Raw genomic sequence first — 6,000 nt, forward strand, 5'->3', positions numbered from 1 at the left:
GTAACCTCACAGGAGATGAGACAGGGAGATGGTCCATGCCACAAGGAAGAGAGACCACAAACGTAAGTGGAAATAAGTTTCTCTTTTTTAAAATGTTCTGTGTGCCAACCACTGTTCTCAGGCTGGGATTCAGCAGTGAGCAGGACCATGTACTTGGGGTCAGCATGGATTTCTGATGTGCTGGGAAGGCAGGCAGTCACTACAGTATGCAGTGATGGTTGTGATCAGTCAGAAAACTCCTTTTGGACAAAACGGCATTTAAGCTGAGATGTGAAGGGCTGGTACAGTGAGGCTAAGGGGCAGAACACTACGTGTGTGTGAGCACAAAGGCAGCAGAAAGCACAGCCAGTTTGAGAAACAAAGTCTAGTGCTGCCATATGGCAGGGCTGAGAGGAGGGGGGCTCAGGATGAGCTGAAGGAGGGGGGCAGAGGCTGGGTTGTAGAGGCCTTCACCAGCCAAGCTGGGAAGTTTCTCTTCATCCTAAGAGCAAGGGAAAGTGCCTTACACGTTTAAGTAGCAGATTAATTTACTAAGCTCTGCATTTTGGGGGAGTAGGGGAAGCTCTCCCCAGGTCCTAGGAAGAGAAAATTTGGGCCGATAAAGCATACTGTACCTAGAGGCCATGTAAGACATTGCTGGTCTGTGGGGGAGAAGACAGCTTGAGCACCTGACCAGCAGTCCTCAGATGGAAAAGCGGAAGGCCGGTTGGGAGGGGGAATGTTGGAGATCTAGAGATGAAAAGGCAGAGGACATCGAGGTAAAGAGGTCACTGCCAGGTAGGTGAGGCTGACAGTCACAGCAGGCGGTAAGGGTGTGAGCAGAGGGATGCACAGGGTATTTTGGGTTAAAAACCAGGCCATGCTGACCCTTGCCCTGGGTGTAATGGTCAGGAGGATGTGTTTTCCTAACAAGCAGTGTTGGGTGGGAAATACTTTAGTCTGAATCTTAGTAGCACCCACCCTCAGGAGGGTCCACCCAAACACCGTTGCCATTTGTTAGTTGCAAGGAGGGTGAAGGGAAGAACATTTCACTGACTCTTAAAATGGTGATAATAGCTGATACTTAAAAACCACTTACATGTACCGGGCAGGGTTGGAAACTGTGGAATCCACAGGCAACTCGACAAGGCAGGCACCATTATCGCCTGCAGCCCCAGGCCATACATAACAAAGCCAAGGCATGAAGACCTGCATGGACTTGCCTAAGGTGGAGCCAGGATTTAATTCAAACCCAGGCAGTTCTGCTGAAATGACTCCCGCCCCTGCCCCTTTCCTACCCCATCAGACACGGCCTGCCTCTCAAGACCCTCACCGCCTCCCATCTGCCTTTCAGAGTCTGTTCTAACCAACCGGTTTCAGGTAGAAAACGGGAAGAAACGTGTCCCAGCAGGTAAGGAATGCTGGGGAAGGGAGATGGCAACATGGGGTCAGAGCTGGGGAGCTGGGGTTGCTGCCTTGCTCCCCATTGGCGAAAGCAGGTGGTGGGTGGGGACAAAGATAACAAAGCCCACAAAACCTGCAGAGCTGCTGCGGGAGGGCTGTCTTTGAAGTGGTTGCCTGGGGTTGGGAAAGGTGGATGGGAGGAGAGAAAAGGAATTTCCTGCCCTGCTGCTGAACCCCATGTTACAACTTGCAAAGTTGAGACCCCTAGATAGCAACAAAAGCAGTAACAAGCTCTTAGCGTCTTTCTAAGGGTATTTAAAAATGCCTTAAAAACCTTTAAATACGCCAAAGTAATACATTTAAATACGCCTTTAAATACGCCAAAGTAATACATTTTTATCTCAGTAGAAAGAAAATTAAAATCACCCATAATGCCACCCATAAAATCACCCTATTGGCAATGTTTTTTCTATGCCTGTATTTTCCTCTTTTAAAAGATCACTTTTTAATAGTATTTTGATTTTTTAAACTTTACAGTCTAGGATCCCATAAAACATTCATCTACATCACTTAAACGGCTGCAAAATTTTCTAACGTTGGTAATTTGAACTTCCAGGTTGCCTTTTTTACTCTTATAACCAATAGTTTGATAGCATTTTAAATTATTTTCTTAGGATAAATTGCTGGAAAGAAAATTGCTGGATCAAAAGAAATGCACATTTTAGGGCTTTTGATATATCTCAAATTGTCCACAATGAAAGTTATTCAAAATTATATTTTCATTGGCAGTGTTCGTTTCCCACAACCTCACCAGAATTGGCAATTATCAATTTAAAAAAATATGCCTGTTGAAAGAAAATGATATTGTTTTAATTCACATTTGTCTTATTAATTTTTAAAATATATGTGTGCTTACCCTTTATTACAAAGACATACTGAAAACTGTCCATGTTTGATGTCCAAGATGTCCGTGTTTGAGAGGAAAAGTAAAAAATGTGATTTCCTCTCTGAATTACGTATGGATTATTGGACTGTGGAATATATAAAATACGTGGATTATTTAATTTAATTTAGAGGGGCATCACAGTTTTGACTTTTCCATATATATATAATTTCATCTTAAATTCCTGAGGCAAGGAATTAATCTGAACCTGGGGCAAGACTGACACATTCCCAAGGAAGCCCTGGGTCCCTCCTCCAAGCTCCCTGGTAGAGGAGCACCAGGGGCATTACAGGGCTTGGGGACAGTCCCATCCCACAGCAAGAGGTGTACAGCTGTTCGGCGTTTCATATTTCCCATGACACCCAATGCCCCAGAGAAGGAAATTTCACAACATAGGAATGTCCTGAGCAGCCTGTCTGGGGCAGCTTGAGCTGTCTCTGAGACCCGGGCAGGAAATGATTCTCAACTTGGCAGGCAGCGCAGAGGGTTTAGCAAGGGTGGACTTCCCCCAGCGGAGCTCGCTGGGGAGGCAAGTAGCCTGGCGGCCTCCCCCAAGGGCAGCCTGCTTGCAGGTTAAGCCTGCTGGCTGGGGCTGAACACCTGGGCGTGCGTGTGTGTAGGAAGGGCTCAACCCAAACACACTAACACACTAAGGTGGGGCTGGGGCGGGGGTGCTGCTGAGGCTTCTGGGTGGTCTCTTCAGGCCCTTAAGCATCTGGGCTCCAAAGGGATGTAGGAACTTCTGGTGCTATAGCCTTTCTGTGGGACGACCATTCCCACTCCAGCTGCAATCATTTCTTCATTCATTCATTTGCCAATTCATTCAACAGCAACAAAAAATATTTTTTAGGATTTTATACAAAGCCTGGTACTAGGTCCAGGGCACAGCCGTGAATAAGGCTCAGTCTTTGCCCTCAGAGAGTTTGCAGACTAATGTGGGAGGAGATTAAACATCTATCTACAACTTAAGGCAGAATTTAAGAAGAGAAAGCTCAAATGGAGCTCCAGCATGAATTGAGAAGTGAGTGAACAAGGAGCTGTAGGGGGGGAAAGCATGAAGAAGAGGACTTTTTGGCTGTAGAGACCTATAGGAACAAAAGTACCAACATATAAAACTATGAATCATATGAAATTGCCATTTTTTTGCAGGTTAATAAAAAAAAGTCACATATGGGCAATTTCAGCCTAATACATAATTGTATTAAAATCTGCCAAAATTAGCCCTGGCTGCCATGCTCAGTGGTTAGAGCATCAGCCTGCGCATGGAAGGGTCATGGGTTCGATTCCAGGTCAAGGGTGTGTACCTGGGTTGTAGGTTGGCGCCCCAGCCCCAGTCAGGGTGAGTGCAGGAGACAACCCATCGATGTATCTCCCTCACACACACTCTCTTCCCCTCCCTCCCTCCCTTTCTAAAAATCAATGGAAAAAATATCCTTGGGTGAAGATTAACAAACAAAAAAAGATCTGCCAAAATTAGAAATACCTTTTTTCTCTGGGTTGCCTAAACTTTAATTATTTTAATCACAAGAAGAAATAGAGCACTGAGCATAGCTGACTTTCTGGGTATAACCCACTAGCTCCTGTCCCCTGCCTGCAGGCAGTGTCTTCAGAAATCCTGTAAAAGGTTCAAGTCTGTAGTACGGGGCAAGTCGGTTGCTCTTTGGGACGAACAACAGCCGTGACACCCGTTGCTTACAACTAAGTTTCTGCCAGCAACAGCCAGGCAGCCATTCCAATGTTAACAGGCATTTTGGCTCATTTTTATTATTTTGCTTAGGCCAAAAATTGAGGGACAGTTGTTAAATCCAGTTACAACACTCTTTCCTCATTAAGTTTCTTTTCTGTTTTTCATTAGAAACATTAAAAATAATTAAGCCAACTTATAACAATAGTAATAAAATGTTAAAACATCAGAAATAATATTTTTTGCCCATCAGACTGGCAAAAGAAAAAGCTTTAAAATATCTAGTGGGAGTGTGAACTGGTACTTTCTCTATGAAGGACAATTTGGCAACAACTGTCAAAGCACCATTGCAGTTCATCTTCCCTCTTCTTCCTGAACAATTAATTCCGTTCTGAAGCGATTAAGTGGAGGCAGGACTACACATTCAGAAAGGGCAATAAAACAAGCAGGTGAACCCTGCAGCATGAGATTGGAATTGTAGGTATTGGTGTGAACTCATGGTTTTCGATCCACATAAATGGATATAGAAATGCATAGAGATATAATGCATATGTACATGTACACACTCCCTAGCTCCTCCCAGAGGGCTTGGGAGCAGTGACACTTCAATGGTAGGGAGCACATAGAGAGTTCAGATCTTGGCTTTTCAATACTGTTTTCCACTACAAAGGAACCAGGGCTCTGGAAAAGTGGCTGATTCCAGAGCCGAGGCAGGAAGACTACAAGAGGAGCCTGGAACATTCTGTTGTATCAGAAAGTAAGAAAGTGCTTAAAGAGTCATGAGCACATGCCCAAAGGACGCCCACTCAAGGGGGCTTCTACTGACCAAATCAGGAACAATTTGAGCATGAAAACAGTGATGATAATGGATTACAATTCACTGAATAGAATAGGAGACCCTGAGTCCATAAAGACAAAGTTGACAGTGAGAAGCCTGGTAGACATTATTATAATCAAGAGGGACACATTATTGCACCTGATAGGATGCAATGAGAGAACCCAGCACCACTTTCACGATATTCCCACCAAACATGAAAGAATGACACAACCCAAACTGAGTACTATTTTATGAAAGAATTGGCCTGTAATCTTCAAAATGTGAAGGTCATGAAAGTCAAGGAAAGACTGAAGAATTGTTTCAGACTAAAGGAGACTGAAGATACATAAGGAGAAATGCAAGGCACAATTCTGAACTGGACCCCTTTGTCATGAAAGATGTTATTTATTGCAACAGTTGGTAAAACTTGCAAAGATTAGAGGGTAGACATGTATCCGTGTTAATGCCTTGATTTGTTGGTTATATTGTGGTTATATAGGAGAATGTTCTTGTTTGTAGGAAATACATGTTAAAGTACTTGAAGGGGACTGGGCAGCAAACTTCCAAATGGTTCAGAAATCTTTCTGTAAGTTTGTGATTGTTTCTAAATAAAATTATTTACTTAAAAATATTACAATGCACCCTTTAACCTAGAAATTCTTTCAGGAATTATCCCTACAGATGTCCTTACTTATATTTGAAATATTCTACGTGTACAAGCTATTCATTGCAATTTGAAAAGAACCTAAATAGTCATGGAGGAGCCTGGGACTGAGAGACCAAGACCCAGGGAGAGTCCATCACACCCAATCAGTGGGAGCACCAAAGCCTGTTTCAGGGAATTGCATCTGGGGTGAAAACAGAATGGCTGGACTTCCGCAGGCATATGGAGGGGAACTGGAAGAACCCAAGCACAGCCAGCCTGTGAAGGCAGATCCTGGGACCCCTAATCTGCCCCTTCTGATCTCTCCCCCATCTACTCAAACTCCGAGGCCGGAAAGAGCGAACAGCGATTGCCTGCAAGACAGCCTGCAGGGGAGAGAATCCGATTTCCTCTCTCTGACGGAACAAAAGCCACTTCTCTGGGAAGAACTTAAAGAAGTTGACGTCTGATCCTCGTGTTGAATTTGGGAGCTGGGCCCGTAGGTGGCTCCCCCCACGTGGCTCCCCCCA

The sequence above is a fragment of the Miniopterus schreibersii genome (assembly GCF_964146895.1).
Source record: "Miniopterus schreibersii genome assembly, chromosome: 1".
Classification (NCBI taxonomy): domain Eukaryota; kingdom Metazoa; phylum Chordata; class Mammalia; order Chiroptera; family Miniopteridae; genus Miniopterus; species Miniopterus schreibersii.